The 20,808-nt window shown below is 32.4% G+C and overlaps 1 protein-coding gene across 2 annotated transcripts in view; it reads right to left on the reverse strand.

The window, feature by feature from the left end:
- LOC130452801 (harmonin) overlaps window positions 1-20,122 on the reverse strand; it is an 89,968-nt gene extending 69,846 nt beyond the window's left edge. The window contains exon 1 of one of the 2 annotated variants that reach the window (XM_056792257.1): window positions 19,783-20,122. The gene's annotated coding sequence lies outside the window, so the exon portion shown is untranslated. Of the gene's footprint in view, window positions 1-19,778 lie in introns of both variants that reach the window. The other variant, XM_056792256.1, reaches the window with a different exon arrangement.
- Window positions 20,123-20,808: the final 686 nt, after the last annotated feature.

A 20,808-nucleotide genomic window follows, 5' to 3' on the forward strand; every position in this document is an offset into this window, starting at 1 on the left:
CATTTGTAAGATAGAGAAAACAATTATGAAAAAGCTTTAGACACGAAAAAAACGCACTAATTTTGTTTTTCAGACACGGTATGCTGTATGTAGCGAAATTTTATGTATATTAGAAATCAACACAGAGAAAATGGAAACCAATTTGGCTATTATATGGCTAAATAGCAACAATGGGGCAAGTTACAGTTAGCTTTACTATTAATATTCATCAGAAGATGAATGGCACATGAGATAACTTACTAACGATAATAGATAGGAATATAGAAATAGAAATAAATCTGTATCATCAGGTTTTTTTATTATTGTAAACGAACAAAAAACGCAATAATACCATATATAAAGTTAACCTTTAAAACAAACTAAAAAACTAATATATAATTTGAGAACTATTTTCCAGAAGTACCTTGGTGTTATGTAGTATCCTACAGACCGGTATCATTATTATCAATTATTTCAAAATTATTTGCGAACACACTATTAATATGAATACAAACCATACTTGATCATAACGAAATTAATCCATCCCATTAGTTTAGCTTCTAGGAACCCCACAATAGATCAAGTACATTGTATAATAAATATAATGGAGTCATCTCTTGAAAAAAACAAAATATGCTCAACTGTCTCTTTAGAGATTGCAAAAGCATTTGATAAAGTGTGGCATAAGGGTTTGTTACTAAAAATCAGAAAATATTCACCTTCTCATTATGTTCAGCTAATAGACTACCTGGAAGACCGTACATTAAGAATTAAACAAGAAAACGAATATTCAGAAATTCGACTGGGTTCCTCAAGGCAGTGTTTCGGGACCAATTCTGCACCCATAAGATACTTGTGACATCCTTGTTTCGAAAAATTTTAAACTGACTACATTTGCAGGCGACACTACAATAATAGCTTTTGGAGATTCAATTAAAGAGATTGTTAATAATCTTCAAAATTTAATTAACCAAATAGATGTCTGGACTAACAAATGGCCTATTAAAATCAATAAGGTAAAATCCGCTTAAGATTCAGTTACATTAAACGATAAGATTATCCCATATAAGAAAACGGTCAAATGTTTGGGAGTACATCTGGATAAAAAACTAAAGTGGTAGGAGCACATCAAAAAGAAAACAAAAAAACTGAAATTCAGATATAAAAAACTATATTGGTTACAAGGAAGAAGCTCACAACTCACTATTAAAAATAAGGTGCTATTATGCAAAAAAATATTCAAACCGGTATGATTTAAAACTATGGGGCTGTACAAGGGAAAGTAATTATGCTTGCCTGCGAAGAAACCAAAACCTAATACTAAGAAATATAGTGGTTTATCCGTAATACACGAGAACTTCATATAAAAACAGTCAGAGAAGTGATAAAAAAGATTGCTGAAGACCGACTCCCTAACCGCATAATTGACGAAATTAGGAAACTTCTCGATAATCAAGACACACTCCGCAGTTTCAAACGCACCAAGCCTTTTGAACTTGTGTGAAAAATGACAGTTATGACCTAGTTCGATAGTTGTGCGCATAAACGTATATTTCTTAAGTGAACCATTGGGAATACTTAGGACAGTAAAGTACTTAGTAGATTAGGTTAAATGTAAAATGTCGGTTAATTAAGATTAGGTGCATTGCTTCTGTCATTAAAAAAACATGGTGCTAAGTATTGCGAGTAAGATGTATTTATATATACTCAGAAGATAATCAAAAGCCAAACACTAGCTAATATTTCTTCTCACATCGTTTCTCGAGAACATTGATCATGATCTTGATGTTAGCTTTGATTGATAGCCCTTTCTGTTAGGTTCATAGCCATAGACCAAACTTAATCTTCATTAGAAATCGTAGCAATGAAATCTTTAATTTACTCGCAAATTGAAACACGATTTTCTCTTTGGTCATCAGTCAAATGTTTCGAAAGGCACTTACTTGTCTTATTTAAATCACTTGTTTGACCAAGCAAGTTTGTCCACTTGTTATACATTCTCATCTGGTCTTAAAGTCGAAGGTCATACCAACTTTGATTTGTCCTCAAATGACATATTTCCAGTATCAATTTGGTCATAGACAGATTTCTGTATTTTGTCAATTTCTTCTGGATTTGGAACAAAAATTGATATTATTATGTTACTGAAGATTAACCTTTCATTTCACACACTGCAAATACAATCCCTCCAAAGAGGTAGAATGTTAATCCGAACAGATTTAAACTGATCAGTGCGTTTCAAAACGTGAAGGAATAGAAAGTTGCGGCGGGTGTAATTTGGGCCCTAATCATCCTTCTTTACCTGTCTGACCAAGAAGGGTAGATAATCCGACATGTATTTTCGGCGCTAAGAAGTGTAGGTAGATCGAGTCATAAAATAACCCAATAGAGGGAAAGTTGATAGATTTTTAAGTAGGTTAGGTTAGGTTAGGTTATGTAAATCTCTTATTTTATATGTAATATGTACTTAAGTACTAAATAAAAATATAAAGAAATATAAAATTGACTTTATTCTGTAGAGTATTACAAAAATGTTGTGAGGAAACTTTATTAAGGGCAGATTTTTCATTTAAAAAAAGTGCAAAGTAGCCCCCTCTAACGGTAAATTTTTTCAGACCTTAAGTGATAATAGGTCATTTCTCTTATAGGAAAATCTAAAAATACAAAAATATATCTTATTATAATATAATATATATATAATATGTCGGTGATTTAATAAATAACTGTATTTTATAAATCATGTACTTCAGTTGGTTAGCGCCCAAAATACACATAGGATTAAAATAACCCTTCGGTCTTAGCGCCTAGTTTTCATATTGTAAAAAGTACATTAATCCTTTAGCGCCCAAATTACATCCGCCCAGAAAGTTGTGCAAATAATTGCTGTTATATGTTCCAGCTAAAAATAACTGTTATTCTTTCTTTCGTTGTATTTCTTCTTCTTACGACGCCCTCTACACACGTAAGTTGGTGATTCAAATGGCTATTGTCGCAAGAGAAACCGCAGCTCTGAAAATTTCTGTAGACGTCTGTCCGAGCCATCTGCGCAAGTCTTTCAACCATGAATTTTGTATTATAAGTCCTAGGTACTGCAGCTTTCTCTCCTTGATTGTCGTGAGAAGTTCTTTATGTTTACACAATTGATGTAGGACCTCTATGTTTTTCTTATGTTCCGTCCAAGATATCCGCAGCATTCGTCTGTAGGCGTAAATTTCGAACGCATTAATTTTTTTCTCTGTGGCCACATCCATGGTCCAACTTTTGCATCCGTACAGAAAAACAGGAAAGATGTAACAGCGAAGCATTCTGTTCTGGAGTTCCAGGCTGATGTTGCGGTTTCCCAGAAGTTTCCTCATGTTGTACAGATTTTCTGATCTCTCCATGGAGTCTTAGGGTGACGTTTCTTTGTATTTTTGAGAATACCAATAGTTTGGTCTTGGACCTATTCATAAGAGATTGAAATTCTGGTAGGGTATTGGCCACTACCACGGTATCATCTGCGTGACGAAGATTGTTTATAATGTTTCCATTGATCTTTATGACTGCAGTTGTATTCTCGAGGGCTTCGCTGAATACTGCTTCAGAGTAGAGGTTAAACAATAGGGGAGACAATACACATCCTTGTTTAATTGATTAATATTGAAATATATATTATGGGACTTATTCCATAATTTTATAATTATTTTACCTCCTCTCCCCTCATAATTCATAATACTGTGTAACCTAACATATTTAGGTTAATAGATGGAATTGAGTATGTAGGTCTCTCTCTACCCAATAAGCTCCTCTTATTTTATTCTGCATGTACATAATTCCACATACATATTGAGCTAAATGTCTTGAAAACCGCGTGTTAAGATTAAAATTAAATAAATGAGGGACATTGACTGGCATTATGATGGAAATAGAACCAATAATTGTAGTTTGTTATTAGACATTGGCCTTTGTAGAATTACAGCTTTACTAAATTGGAAACTTTTGATAAAATAGCACAAAATTTAAAAAAATTGACATTGGACCTTTTAGAACCAAGCCACAGATATATTTTTACATTTGTATTGGGTATAAAATCTAGCCCCATACATAAAAAATATAAATACAAAAGTTATATCATAAAAATCATTTTTTTTTCATTATCGTATGTACAAACTTGAGAGGCAGCTTTTATAACAATCATGAATAATGGAATCAATTTTGAACAATACAAAGATCATTAGTCAGCTTCCTATTGGATGTTAGAATTTACTTTTAGTGTTTATTCATTTAACCTGATTATTTATAAACTATAGTAGGCGTAAGAGAAAGCTCTTGTTATTATCTATCAAATTTTTTTAATACGTTACCTATTATTGTTTATTCGAGATTGAATAAAATAGATTCTGAAAGTATTTTTTCATGTTGATGAATCTATTAACGATAGTAAAGAAAACTTTCATCTTTTACTACTTACTTTGTAAATTAATCTATATCTTAATGCGATCAACCCAATCAATGAATATTCTATAAGTTGATTTTATATGATATTCAAAGTTCTATAGTCATATTCTATATGTTAATGATACTTGTAACAAAAATGAAGAAGCAAAATCTCGAACTATTCGGCGACATACTTAAATTATTTTCCAATGAATCTAAGAGCTTTTTTTAGCATAAAATTTTCACGTAGAGCCTTGAAAGCATGGAAGAAGAAGCGCGTGGAGAAAGTACACTTGACGATTCTTTTCGAAATTAAAGAAAGAATATTCTCCCTCTACATCATCGTAGATTTCTCTTCGTGTTGTTTGAAGTTATCAATATAATAAGATAGAGAAAAAAAATTTCAGCTCAATCTAACAGAAATCTCAAATACTACTCACCACTGGAGTCATGGTATACGATATTGAGTACTTCACGATATATAAAGTACAAAGTAATTCCGTAGTAATAAAAAATTACTACGCTTTGAAAATTACAATAAATAATTCAGAATAGGAAAAACTGAAATGGCAGTTTCATCGAACCTCGTCCTGATCACCCAACTGTTACAAAAGACAATTAAATTCTTTAAAAAATTTAGAAATACCGACATAAATCACCTCGAAGCTATACTCCAGCCATACTATAACGCTGAACCGTTCACCTCAAACCAAATAGCAAAAGAATCTCGTTATTTTGGTTTCACATTCAGAATGTGCGAAAAAGATCATGGTGGAGAACCGGAGAAGCAGTTATGAAGCTCGTATTATCGTGAAGATTTTTCAGAATTGAAAAGATATTGTTTACCTTGAGGAGCTGATCGAATATAACCAAGGTCTCAACAAATGTGGCGTAAAAAAAAAGTAACCCGTGGAAAAGTCAGAGATTTCTGTCTAATTTCAATGCATTCACCGCGTATAACCTTGACCTTGACCTATATTGACCTTGCTTTGTTCAATAACAATTTTTTTGGTTAAGTTTTTAACCTATCAACATCACAAAATTCACAGTGATGGAAGTAAGGTAATTGATAAGAACTACACTTATATTACTTAGTATTTACACTTGAAAATCATGAAAAATAATTATGATTATGTCATTTATATGTTTAACAAAAACAGTTTCAAAATTATTGACGTTTTTGATAGGTAAAAATAAGTTAAATCTATCTCGTCTTTGTCTATAATATCTGGTTTCCAAAATAGCGGATAGGAATTATCTACCTACTCTTAGGCTTCCATCCACCATCATATATCCAATGTATACTTCCCATCTTATAGTTGGTCGTCCAATATGTCTTCTCCCTGGATACTCTCTTTACATTTTTTTTGTCCATCTGTGCTCTGGCATTCCAGCTTCCTCTCTATTCGTTGCCACATTTCCGCAGTTCTTATTTCATCGGCTCCTGTGACTTCAACTTATTTTGTTTCCCATTGTTGATGTTGTTGGCCACACTTCTGCCCTGGTATTCTGTATTATACTTTGAAATGTTATTTTTTCTGTTATCTTCAATACGAGACTTGTCTCATAGCAATTTATTGAGTGCTTTTGTGGTTTGTATTCCCCAAGTTATTATGTCTTCATCTCTCATACACATGTACCATCTCGGTTTCAATAGTTTTCTTTTCCAAAACTAAATATACCCACCCTTCAACATTTCCTGCACTATAGGGCCTTTTCATGAGACATTACTGTGTATTACTTGAATAAAGCACAATATTATTTAATCTTCTCCTGAATGTTAGATTTAATTCTGTATTTTCTACAAAGTTCCATATTCTTAAGATTCTGAAGTGCAGCTTTCATGCCATTGTGTTGGGAGTCTGGTTATGAGTATATAACTATAAAAAATTCTACTCCAGATACTTGACCAACATAGACCTAAAACCACTTCTATTAAAATATAACTTATTTGAAAAGTTTCGACCGCGAAACTGATATATAGGGGCGAGTTTAAAATAAGCGCTTATAATACCCATTCGCACGACAAATCTGTCGTTTCCTTAGTAATCTTGGTAAGAAATCAAAATGCTGCTAGAAAACATTTGAACCACTGTTGCTTTAATTCATGTTTTTATAATTTTAATTTGTTTTTGAATCTTAGTTTAGCTTGTGATTTTGATATTCCAATTCAATGAGGTTTATAGCTTTTTGGAGACCATTTGTGGTAGATGATACAGTGTAGAATAATGGAAATCAGTCAAAATTTGGACATGAAGATGAAGGTTATTTTAAATATACCATAGCAACGAACAATAACTTATTAGAAGTGTCAGTGTAAACTTTGTCGTCAAAAAAGTAACTCAGAGTTACTCAATAAAATAAAAGAAAAAAGATGTCCACCGAAATTGTGAAAATCGAAGAATTGGAACCATCATCAAGTACCTGTATTTAAAAGGGTTAAGAGGTAAGCAGATTTACGAAGATGTGCTTAATACCCTTGGTGATCAATGTCCTTCTTATGGCACTGTGAAAAATTGGACTGCAAGCTTCGAAAGAGGCAAAAAGTTAGATGATGACCGATCCGGAAGGCCAGCTTCTGTCCTCGAAAATATCGATGCAGTTCATGACATGATTTTATCAGACCGTCGAATTGGGCTAAAACGGATATCTGAAGCACTGAATATTTCATACGAACGCGTTCATCATATACTTCACGTCAATTTGGACGTGTGAAAAATTGCTGCAAAATGGATCATCAAATGTTTGAATGTTGACCAAAAGCTTGCAAGGGTAGAAGCATCGCATTCTATCTGTGCTCGATTTGAAAACGATGTAGACTTCTTAAATCGAATTGTTACTATGGATGAGCCTTGGGTACATTTCTAAGATCCAGAAACAAAGCAACAATCGATGAATTGGCGATACTCTGGTTTTCCAAGACCTAAGAAGTTTCGTGTCCAAAAATCTCCTGGAAAAGTTCTTGTTTCAGTTTTTTGGGATTGCCTTGGAATAATCATGATTGATTTAGAATAACTGGAGAAAAAAGTTTAAAAGGTTGTAAATTTTCTTCCAACGAGGAGGTAATAAAAGCTGTGGAGATCTGGTTTGCACAGCAAGAAGAAACATTTTTTTTGAAAGGTCTAGAGACGTTGCAGGATCGCTGTAATAAATGTATCCAATTAAGAGGAGAATATGTTGAGTAATAAAATATTTTGACATTGAAATTTTGTTTGGTTCTATAGTAGGCTAGGAATTTTTCAATATATCCTCGTATTTGTATAACGACAATGAACTTTTATAAAACAAATGCAGTATCAATAACGAACGCCGCCGAAGGTGACAGAATCTTTTATCATTTTTTATTTTTACCGTTTATTTTGCTTCCTCAAGTGTGAATAGAACTACCAGAAAATCACATAGCCTCATTTAAATAGAATGAATCGTATCATTCCCCCTAATAAATCCAACTATTCGGTAAAAGTGAAACTTAATCAAACTATATAATTACAGTAATTATCGTTAATTATATACTATTACACTAGTTAATGTTATCACATATTTTCAAAGTCATAGACACCGAGGTCATGTTTATTTATTTCAGCTTTCCAATGACAATGTATGTAAAGCACTAGAAAGTGGATTTTAGTTATCTATATACCTATTTTCAGGTAATAAACTGAACTGGTTTACCTACTTATTTGACTGATGTGTTATAAAAAAAATATTTTTCTAATAATTGTGAATATTTAATTTTCAAAAGCAAAATAATTTCGCTTTTACTAATTTATATGCTGAATGCTTGATATCTATATTGGTGTAATTAGATTTTATGTTAGATTCAAATATAAGAGTTCTATAAATGATAAGAAAGATTTGAAAAGATTTATTGTGACTCCCCTTTCTAGAAATTCTTCTATTCAGTTCCAGATACCTCCTCAGGAGTTTAAAGGGATCTGCTATTTTTCCTACTTTTACGTGATCACCGATTGATAAGCAAAACTGTTTAGTAAAAGAGATTTAGCTGCAATTATTGGTAGTTCGTTTTCCAGTATAACATTGTGATGCATTGACATGTTTTTCTATTACATTGGACAATAGAGTTGATTCTTGGATAAAGTTGATTTTGCTGTTGGAAAAGTCCGTATTGCAGATACACGCTAGTTCCTGCGCCTTATTGAGCAATTGCCATGACAACTATTGGCTGACTGTGGTCTCCATAGGTTAATAATCATTACAATCATGCCAATATGCAGAGACTACATAGCACTCAAGTATTCTCAGAAAATTGAACACTACTACATTTAACAAGTTGCTAATTTAGAACTTATAACTCCTTATCAAATTTGATCAATTCGAAAATACTTTTTCTTCATATTTGCGCGCATTTCACCTCATAGGTCAAAAGTTACAATAATCTTATTCAGCAGTATACAACAAAACTTAAATTTACATAATTACAACAACTAGGCAAGATATCGAAGTGATTTTTATTATTGTGTTTTTGATCACAAGACAAACATGTTTTTACCCCTACATTTTTAGTAGAAGGCTTTCTTAATCTCTATCTATATGACTTCGCTTCGGGCATTACGACGCACAGGACTGAGATTTCAACTTTTGGGCCGTGATAATGGGTATGAAGTTATTAAGAAACATCGTATACACTACAAGGGCCAAAAATTGGAACCTCGAAATTCAACTTTCGGCCTTTGTAGTGTAAAATACTATTAAATAAGTTGGGGGCCTTTATAGGATAGACAGAGAACGATATGGAAGAGGATATCATTTCTTTTTTATCGATTTCTAATTTGATTGTTGGAGAACTTTGATTCCAATGTAATACTGTTTCTTCACGACTCAACTTATAAATTTTTATTATAATTTATATTGTATTGTATTGTTTCGCAAATCATCACATATAAACTATCACTGCTTAGCAAATTAGGAGGTACCTATAAAATGTAGCTGAATAATCCAGTTAAAAATATAAATAATAGAAAACTAGAGTTTTCGAGGACTATTAGGAAGCGAAAAAGATTGAAGATAATTTACAAGGTCACTTTATAGTAAGTATTTATTCAGCTATATTTCCTTTTATAGCGTCAAAAGAAGAAGGTGATATTTCATTTAGAGTTTAGTTATTACGTACTATGTGAAGAAAACCTGATTTTTTATTATTATAATCACCCTCTCGAAAGGAATTTTAGCCCTCTGTTCAACAATATAACCTTTTTTTAATGTATTTTTCAATGTACTTTACAATTATATTGAAGTTGCCAAATGATCACCATTCACTTATTGACAATAACCGAAGCGATTTGGAATAGAAAGCCAAATAAATAATTGATATTTGAAGTTACTAAAAGATGTCACTATAATATTTGTGCGCATATTAAATGACTCATTTGTCCGAAACTGAAAGAATATACATTTTAATTATGATTGGTTGTGGTAATAAACAAGTACTCAAAAGGAGGTTTGTGAAATTTTTAATAATAAATGCCCTGGTCAATACGTTTCGCAGTCTATAGTTAGCAAAAGTTTCGTGAAACTGGATATGTTGAAAAACCAGTTAAAAATGTTCGATTTAATGACGAAAAAAAGTTGGAGATTGAGGAAAATCCGCATAAGACAATTAGAGAGCTTGCCGCCGAAAATGATGTAAGTAAATCATTTATTTTGAGAGTTTTGCATAAATAAAAATGCCACCTTTACAAGTTCAGTTGGTTCAGGAGTTAAATGAAGATGATCCTGATTTGGGCTTTTTTCATTAACAATAAAATAATTGGCCCTTATTTTTTAGAGGGCACAGTTAATGATGAGGTTTATCGAGATTTTTTTATTAAATTCTTAGTGCTTATACCACAAAGACTTTTTCCTGATGCTAATCATCCAAATGAGCTGGATTGATCTATTTACCACCAAAAAGACAAGAAAAACAACTAGAAATTATTTGAACGAGATTTTTCGCAATAGGTGGATTTGAAGATGTGGAATGATCTAATGGCCGGCTAGATCCCCCGATTTGACTATCTCTCGATTACTTCTTATGGAGTTAATTAAAATCTAAAGTATATTTCAATAGACCAGTCAATATTTCTGATTAAAAAGTTAGGATAACAGAAGAAATTAACAAAATAACCTCAGATCATTCAAAATGTTATCGCCTCGGTTATTGTCCAGAAGTGAATGGTGGTCATTTTAATTTAATTTCATTTTCTTGCAAAGTACATTGAAAAATACATTAAATACTATACGACATTAATATCTTCTTCTTCTTCTTCCTGCTGTATATAGGCATCATTGCCTGTTTTTCTTCACGAGGTTGTCACTCCATCTTTTCCTAGGTCTTCCAATGCTTCTTTGTCCTGCTGGTGATTTGTCCCTTGATATTTTCACAATTCGTTCTTCCGTCATGCGGTCAATGTGCTCATTCCATTTTATCTTTCTATCCAGTACCCAGTCATTGATATTATCTATTCCGCATGTTCGTCTTATGTTTTCACTCCTTTCTCTATCCAGTAGTGTTCTTCCCGCTATTCTTCGAACTATTTTCATTTCTGTAATCTCCAATATCCGTTTCGTTTTAGTGGTCTTAACGATTGTGTTGCCGATCCCAAGCCCGAGAAAAGGAGGAGGGTTAGTGGAACGGGTTAGCAGCCCATCCACCGTAAAACCGAATATAGCTTATAGACCCACAAATTTGCCTCGGAATAGGACTGATTTAAAGACGACGACCCATGCGAGAAAAAGGCTAACGAATTGGAGGAGGAGAGATGTTCCGCGATTTGCTACCTGGAATATAAAAACTTTTAACAACAAAGAGCAAGAAGTTATGATAGAACTAAAAGACTACCGCATTGATATCTGCGCCCTTCAAGAAACCAAAAAAAAAGGGAAATGGACAACAAATATACGACGATTACATGGTAATATACAGTGGAGTCAGCAAGGACGAACGTGCGAAAGAAGGAGTGGCACTGGCAATACACAAGAAATATACAAACAGCATAGAAGAATGTCAATATACATCATCTCGCATACTAATCGTTAAACTGCGAACAGAAACTCAATTATTAAATATAATATCGATATATGCACCCAAAGATAATAAGCCAAAACAAGAGTGAGAAAGTTTCTATGAACAGCTTCAAAATATTACAGAATAACTACCACAGAATGAATCGATAATAATCCTTGGAGATTTTAACGCACGCATTGGTAACGAAGTGATACCAGGCGTAAAACAACGCTTTAACGAAAATATATTGAACGACAATGGGGAATTGCTGATGAACCTATATTCGCTATGTGATCTAAGAATCAACAACACCTTCTTTGATCTCAAACCACAGTACAAATCCACCTTCCGTAACTCCCGGGGACAACAATCAACAATAGATTAATATCTTCATTCTACGTAAAGTTGTGTGATATAAAAATCATCAAAATTTTACAATTTAAAAATTAATTTTCTCAGTTATGTTTACACCAAATTTAAAAAAACTTGCTGAACATTGGATTGAAATATCTTTCCAACATGGTCCCTTACGACCCCCTTTATTATTTATAATTTTCCAGGGGGTGCTGGAGTGGAATAATATTTTCATACTGTGAATTGTTAATTCAAGAATAAAAATCTACCTGGCTTTTCTCACATAGTACATAATAACACTAAAATTGAATTTATTCTATACATATTGACCGAAGTAATTTTCAAAGCTCTTTAACTTTCAATGTTTAATGACAAGTACAATCTACTATATAGATTTACCGTTACTACTAATTTTTTTCACAAGATTTATAATTGCGTCACTGAAACGGTTTCAGCCCTTCTGTACAAATTAATTGCAGTTTTACAATGTTATACACTTCGATACGATTACAAATAACCGCAGTTAATCAAAATTTTGTAGCTATTAAGTATGATGACAATTATAATTTGTTCAATCTTCATGTTACAGATTGCTTACGAAAGTAAACCAAAACATCGAAACATTACCTAATGCTAAAGAAACAATGGGAATATTGTGAAACCAACTATAAAACAATACAATACATAATAAAAAAATAATTTTTAACATGAAACTTGCCAAAGTTAATAATTAATCCACACAACAATTAAAATTGCTTGAAAATTTTCACACCCATATTATTCACAGAATTTTTGCGAAACTATCTTCAGAATTTACCTAAAAAAAAATTATAAAAAGGATAACTTAACTGTAAGGTGTATTTTATGACTTACTGTTATAAAAAATTAACAAAAATCGGTTCATATATTTAGTATTCAGTTATCTCTATCTGAATGTTCGGATACTAACCCGGAACAATAATTTATTTTTTGGTAGCGACTAAATGTCAGTTTTGCATCAATGCTTCATCTGGCTTACACATTTTTTCACATTGTTGTCACAGTTCTTCCAAGCTTCTCTTATTCGTGGGCGTAGTAGTATTTTCCCTTCTGTTCTTAAGCCCCTTGATGGTGCTTCATCAGGCAAATAGGTAATAGGTAATAAAAACAGTTTATTAAACCAAGCAGTATTTTTCTCCGGAAATCTTGTTTCCATCCTCTTATCGATTTGCCACCTTTTCGAAAATGCGAAGCAAAACTGATAAATGCTACGTTGTACAAACTTTAAAGTTTCTTCACCATCTCCTTTCGGATATTAAATGATTGCGTACAATATTCTGAACATGTTGAGATTTTTCCGTATTAATTTCACACTTCAGTTGTTGCCAAGTAGTGAAAAGATTCTTACATTTCACGAAAAGCCGTAAACTATAATAACCGCACATAAATGTCCGTTACATAAAATTTATGATATTTTCAAAAGGGGCAAGTAGCATGTTCTATATACTATGCTCGTATGTTTAAACAAAAAATTAAAACGTTAGGCTTGACTAATTTTGTATCTCGAACAGTCGTTCGATGCGTACTGGTGCATACATTCAAGTGTCCAAAAATGAGAAAAAAGACGTTTCAGGTTTATTTCATTCCACCCCGTTACAGACCCAACATCCCTTTTGCAGCATTCCTGAACACATGACAATTTCGACTTTTGGAAAGGTTTTTAGTACATCGGGCCCATTGTGCCTGGTAGACCGGTGGGTAAAAGCGATCAACTGACAGGTTGTTTCATTTGTCTATCGTTTTTGAACTTAAAAATCATTATTTCCTCTTAAATTACTGAGCAGCGTCATTGATAGGTTACTGAGATGTGCGATTTTTATACTTCTCGGCACTTCAGCATAAAATAAGCATATTAGTACCAAACTTTAGAGCAAAATTCAAGTGAGGAGAGAAAATCGTTGATAATTGCTCAATATCAGTTATTAAACATATAGAATCCATTATACAACTGAAAAAATGTCATGTAATGGAAATAAAAAGTTCTTTTAGATCATGCTTTAAATTTGACATTTCTACCAAAAATTAGACGCAACGTTCGAAAATTGTGATCTGAATCTCGTTCTGAGGAAGGATTAGCAATCAGCTGATGGGTGATTTACCTGAACCCGGGTTATAGTTTCCGAAAAGATCTTGGTGTTTTAAAAGAAATCAGTCAAAATAGTAGAATATCAGAGAATAGTAGGATGAACTGCATGGTAATAGGACAATTACTTAGTTATTAGAGAAATCTTTTGTTTGCACAAATTAATATTGAGACATCTGCCTCTTAATATATATCTTATGTTTGGGACTAATTTTACTTTGAGCAGAATTTGATTTGTTCAGCTGGCGTATTGAAAAAAGAGAATGTTGAAAAATTCATTTTTCTTTGGTGTCACTTTTACAAATTAATCAATCAAAATTTCAAATTACCAACTTATATATACTTGACCTTCCGAAACTGTCTTTTTACGAAATGATTTGCTCCAAATCTTCAGGAGAAAACAATTGCTACAAAACCTGAGATACACTTGACAGATCTTTTCTAAATGAATCAATATGTAGCCACCCCACAATTTTGTTATAAATAATGCTACATTAAACGCTTATTGATCATCCAGTTTTTTGCAGTAAATCTTTGAAGAATTCTCAATGTTTTTCTCTTGTTCTTCTATGGTAGTAATTTCTTTGGCAACAACTTCTTTCAAGTGCCGCCTTCAACTCATTTATCGAATTTTTTTTTGTTTGATGAATTTGATTAAAGCCGCTTTATCTAATAACAATTTTTGATAGCTTAATGAAAACACAAAAGAAATTCTTTATACTCTACAATAAACAAATGCAGAAATGTTTTGCAATACGTGACCGAATCAGTATTTTTTCCACAACTTCGACGTAGCTTTTCATTTCCTATTTATAATATATATTTATTTATCCATGTAGAAAAGAAATTACATAATATATCTATCATAAACAATGACATATATTTTAGATTGGATATTATATTGTTTTTCAATTCATTTTATCATTGATACTAATATGTTTTGTTAATAATTTCAAAATGAGTACACAATTTGATAGCGCACTATAGTTCCACATCTATGGAAAATAATTCGTATAATCATGTTACAATATTTTTAAAGAAGACCAATTGTAGACCGGTTTTCAACTAAAATACATCAGCTCCCTATTGGAGCCAAATCCAATCCCCAAATTCATAAAAAGCTATATTCATTTCAAATTTCCAAAACTACCCCACCCTTAACATTTATTCATATCCAATAAGAAGAATAACAGCTTCGAGTAGAGAGGTACAGCCTTAAGTTTTGTCGAGATAGTTATAAGAAGATATGAGGATAGATTTTACCACATTTTGAAAATCTAATAGAATTAATTAGTTTTCATATTTTTTTATGTTTTTATAAAATAATCGATGATTAAAATATCCTCAAGGTTCTGCTTAATTTTTCCAAAAGTATCATAAAGAAAGCTATTTCTGAAGAGGGAGTTAAAGAAGCTATCAATGAATCCTAATTCCCATGTGAGAAAAGGATTGTGTGCGCCCCCACAGAGGGTTGATATAATGGAAGACTACTCTTCTTAAAAATAAGAATATATAGAGTGATTATTAGTATCAAATGAGAAGTCCATAGACCCGCAACTGAACTTTCCTCACAGCCGACAGTGGTATTATAGACCACACGACGTATTTTATTTCAAACTTTTTCCACGGCCCAAGGAACCGTAGTTAAATGTGTTTTACCGTTGGGCTGGAACGTCCTGGGTCCTTGAAATATTAACGTACGTAACTTGGTCCATTCAATTTTTTTATAATATTCAATTCCATTGTAAAAGAAAAAACCTTACTTATCATATTTTTGTTTTCTTCAGCTTAATTCAAATAATATTTGATTAAAACTTTCAATTTACATTACCTGTACATATTTATGTTAAATTTTGTTTGTAAAGGTATGAAAAAATGAGAAATTTGAAAAAACTTTTAATACAAAATATTACAATATAAATACAATGTGTTTTTCCAAAACAAACACTGCATAAAGTGATGACTTTTTCTTCATAACTGGGTCAAAGTACGTACTTTCGTCCCTAGCAGCACTTTAAAATTTACTCATTCTAAGAAGTACAAGCGCGCCCTCTATAACATCGGGAGGAAAAAATTTATTTATTTATTCTGTCGCTGCAACAAATTTTTAACTGCTATTATTTAGCAAATGACGGGGCAGACATGAAAAACATTGAAAGTTAAAAAAAGTAAAATTAACAAAGTATTTGGCTATGAAGAACAATCGTATACACTACACGGTCCGAACGTTGAAATCTTGGTCCTACGCTTCATGATTCCCGAAGTGAAAATTGAGCTCTCGTCCCTTGTAGTGTAATATACTACTTTTACTTTAGATTTTACAATACTTTTTTCTCACTGCACCCCACACAATCTCTCATTACCTTGTGACTTGGACCTTCTATCACTAGGCAATGGGTTTTTGGGTGGTTTTTGCGTCTCTTGATTAGTAACATTCGTAGTTTCTTTTTTTGGTAACTTCTTTGCTACACTGATTTGAAAATCAGTAATTGTTATATTCTTTTTTGTTAGTATTTTATAAACAACAGATCTATAGGAGATTTGCCTTTGTTATAGTCGACCAAGGACTGATAAATAACAATCACTGTTGATCATCTGTCAATGCTTACTGTCTCATTATGAAGCTTTATAGAAAGCGTCCAAACGTCACGATTATCCTTCCATTTTGGTATTGTTATTCCTTTTTTCTCGTAATTTCATGTTTCTACAGCTTCTTTAGTACATCTATAGGTAGTGTTTTCCTATTTTTTCGGATTGTCGGGTTTGAATGGCTTTGGTTTCCTAGTAGCTTTTCTGCTAACCTCAACATGTAATAATGTCTGTTACAATTTTTCTTCCTAGGCCAAGAAGATTTTCCACCAGACTCATCACAACATTGGTGGATACAGACACTTTCCCTTCTTTTTCCCTCCCAGTTTGGATACTTTTATTCCGAGTATGTTCGTTTTATTTGGAATGTATTGACGAATTTTGAGTCTACCACGGTAAATAATCATATTCTCGTCAACACATACCACTTTTCTACGGACACACATGTGTTGAAAATATATAAATATATAAACGACATCGCCTATCTAGAAATCAGTGGTAAAATCTGAGACCTAATCACCCTAAAATTATGGTGCGATTCTAATCTTTTCTGTTTCAATGTTTCTAAAACTAAAGTTTTATCATATAAAAGTACATTGCTACTTTTTTATTAAATAACACCACCATTGACGTCGTTGAACCGGTAAAATTCCTAAGGCTTGTTGTAGAAAATTCCTTGAGATGGAAGTTACATATTACCGCCTTATTTAAAAAATTAAGTTCTTCCTGTTTTGTCCTGAGATCAGTTTCCAAAGAACTGAACTTATCCACCTCCAACAGTTTTATACCCTTATTAAATCACATCTCCGATATGCCCTTTTGGGGTACGTGTGGTGCGATTCTATTTGAACGAATTTTCAAACTACAAAAAAGAACAGTTAGATATTTACTCGGACTAACCAGCAGGACTCACTGCAGAGACTTCTCTAAAAGATTAAAAATTCTGACACTTCCTTGAACGCGGAGCACGACCTTCACCTACCTACTCCACTTTCAGAATTAGTTTAGGGCTCAATATTTTACAAAGTAAAAAAATGCACAATCACTTGCTAATTTAAATCATATCGATATCATCTTTTCCCGCATTTCACAATAATTTGAGGGCATATTCACTGGAAAGTGCCTTCTACTCTTAAACGACTTCTATTCTAATAATAAAATTTAATTCCGGACATTTTGCATACTGGTTTATTATATATATATATATATATATATATATATATATATATATATATATATACTAATTATTACTACTACTACTAATACCAATACTAATTATTACCTATTACCATAACCTATAATTTTTTGACAATAAAGCATTTTTCTCTCTCTAATTGTTCATAAACAACACATCTATTTTTAAAAATCTATCCCCTTCTGGATTTTCTTGATTGTTTTTGAAATTATTTTTGATCTATTATAGTATTTTTCGAAACACATCGTACATTTTTGTATACTTTACATAAGAAACAGTTTTTCCGTACTGCAAGTAAGGTGTACCTTGGAACAAATATAATGAAAAGATTTATTTCGAAGAAAAACTACAAAAATCAAAATTTTTTCGTACTTTTTATTTCAAATATATTTTTTTATTTTTTTTTGTATCCACACCTGAAAATTTTGGGCCCTGAAGAAAGGGATAAATGTGATTGTGATGTAATAACAAAGCTCATAATATCATTTTGTTTGTCATTGTCATTGAAAATTTGACATTGAGCACTATTACTTTACTATTTACTATTTGTCTAGCGTGTTCAAGTTTGACGCGTCGCTTATAGTAAGCAGTAAATGTATAAAATACAAATTTGTATGTTTGAACTCACAGTTTGCGTAATATTTAAATAATAGTTCCACGATGGTGCGCTTAATTTAGACATACATATACTTTAGATAACTAAATAATGAGACTGATTCTGGGAAAATTATTTATTATAAAATTTCTCGGTAAATAATCCCCTTCAAAGTAATTCCCTTCCGAACTGAAATACTAAATCCAGCGATTTTTGCTTTCCATGTACATTTTTTTTATTTTAGGAAAGATAAAGAAATCGCACAGCAATAGATCCGGTAAATAAGGAGTAAAACTGAAATTTTCCAGAAGTAACAGACTGTGTCACATTTAACACATAATGACAAGTGCTTTATCATGTTGCAACATCCACTTATTCATGATGTTACACGGCACTCTGTTGACCACTTTTCGAAGTATATTAAGTACTTCAAACTTCTCAACTTGCTCATGCGAGCTTTTGTGTGTCTTGGATTATGTGTTTCTACCAGTTCCAAACAGTCTTTTACGAATATTATTGTTTTTGCTCTTCCGAAAGGTTTTTTTGTGTGAGCGCTACGGGTTCATGTCAATGCACAACTCGACCGGTTTCTTTCCTCAGACTTTGTCTTCCACGTTTCTCCATAACAATATTATGTCAAAGAAACATTTGAGCAAATACTTTCAATACTATCCAGATGCCAAATTATTCAATTTCAGACAAAATTTGATCGCTACGCGTAGCTCGAAATTTCGCTTCTCCATTCTCCAAGCACCGCGAACACACAATCATCATATATGGACGACAATATAATAATCCTATTATATAATATATAAAAGGAGCTGCAGAAAATTCAACAGAAACGAAAACTATTAAAAGAGAAAAATATTACAGTATTCAATCCATTCATATCGATATGCAAGACGTACAGAATTTTAAGAATACTATATCAAATGTTTCAAGATTAACGGTGTGGCAGCAAAATTCTGAATCCGAATATTCAGATTTTTTGAGCTGAACAACAGCTTAAAAAAAGATAAAGATCCTTAGCTCCATCTAATTTCAGTCCACTAGATCCACAATCAACAAAGTAGTGGATGATATCAGAAATTTATGATGACAAGGATTGCATCCTGTAGTACAGCTTCTGATTAAAAAATTAATAATGAGTTTTTATAAAGTTATAAACTTACTACTGACGGCTAAGATTTATAATTCATAGTTGATAGAGTTTACAAATACTTTAGTTTTTTAATCGTGCGTGAAATATGTAGAGCAGCTCATAGTACAGGTACACAATGTCGGCAAACCCTCTCAAATACCCAATTGTTTCTCAAGTAATACATTTTTTTACTCCACCCATTTATAAAGACTTTTAGAGGAAATTTGTATGATACAAATGAGAGGAAGAATGAAATATTAGTAATTAAAACCGTGATTACTTATTTGAAGCACTCATTTCAACCATATGAACAAAGTTGCTACATACATTTGTTCTATGTTCAAATGGTAAATTACTTTATAATAATATCAATCTATGACTTACTCACTCTAAATTCAATCCATAAAAACTGAAAATAGAACTAACAGAAGTCCACAAAAAAAAAAGTTTTCACCTAAAAACTTTTAGTAAACTGACAAAACCATAACGTACGATAAACAAACGATGACCTTAAGTTTTATCAATGAACGTTTCCGGAGTTACACTCCGGCACTTACAAACCACATAAAAAATCGTTTCTAACTAAAAGGGGAGTCCGGAGTCGCGAAACAAAACACAATCTCCGTTCACAGGTGAGTTACACGGATGACAAATGCTATATCACACGTCGGTGCACCCAGGTGAGTTGATTCGCGATGAACGTTCGTGAAACTACAGAAAAAGGCAATGCCATCGAAGTGGACCGACCTCTGGGCATGAGGATGGTAAACAGTGGATGGGAGTAGACCGGTTCGTGGAATAAGTTTAATAAAGTAATTCTGAAAATGTAATTATGAAAATATACCAGAGAGACTGATAATTCACTTGTAGACGAAATTTTCTTTTAACATAAAGCTAAATAGCACACTGTAGTAGAATGAATCTAAATACTAAAATGACCAAAAATACGAGACGTTCTTTTTTACATTGGAAAAACCAGATTTTCTAACGTTGTCTACCGACTATATCTTTATAAATGATATTGAACTCACACATAAAAAATCGAAAATACCTTTTTGGAGGGGTCATATTATACATGTTAAAAATCAACAATAATCACCAATCACAGCTGGATCACCGAAATTCCTTTGTTCTGATAACTTTATGGAACCTTCTAGTCGCTGACAGTTTCCAAATACTCAAATGAGAAATGGGAATTTTTAATTATTTTTGGAGGCCAAGCGAATATAAAAGTTACGAATGAGTTCCAAGCTCTAGCTTCCGGCATGGTAAGCTTTTTTATAAAATTAATATCGCCCAGCAGCTTCTTAATTTTTGGCCCAATAAAAATACCCTCCCCAGCCTTGGCGTCACTCAACTCACAAAATGCTTGTTTTAGGTGTTTAAATTATTCACCTCTTTTTCTCGAAACCTT

The sequence above is a fragment of the Diorhabda sublineata genome, chromosome 2 (assembly GCF_026230105.1).
Source record: "Diorhabda sublineata isolate icDioSubl1.1 chromosome 2, icDioSubl1.1, whole genome shotgun sequence".
Taxonomy (NCBI): domain Eukaryota; kingdom Metazoa; phylum Arthropoda; class Insecta; order Coleoptera; family Chrysomelidae; genus Diorhabda; species Diorhabda sublineata.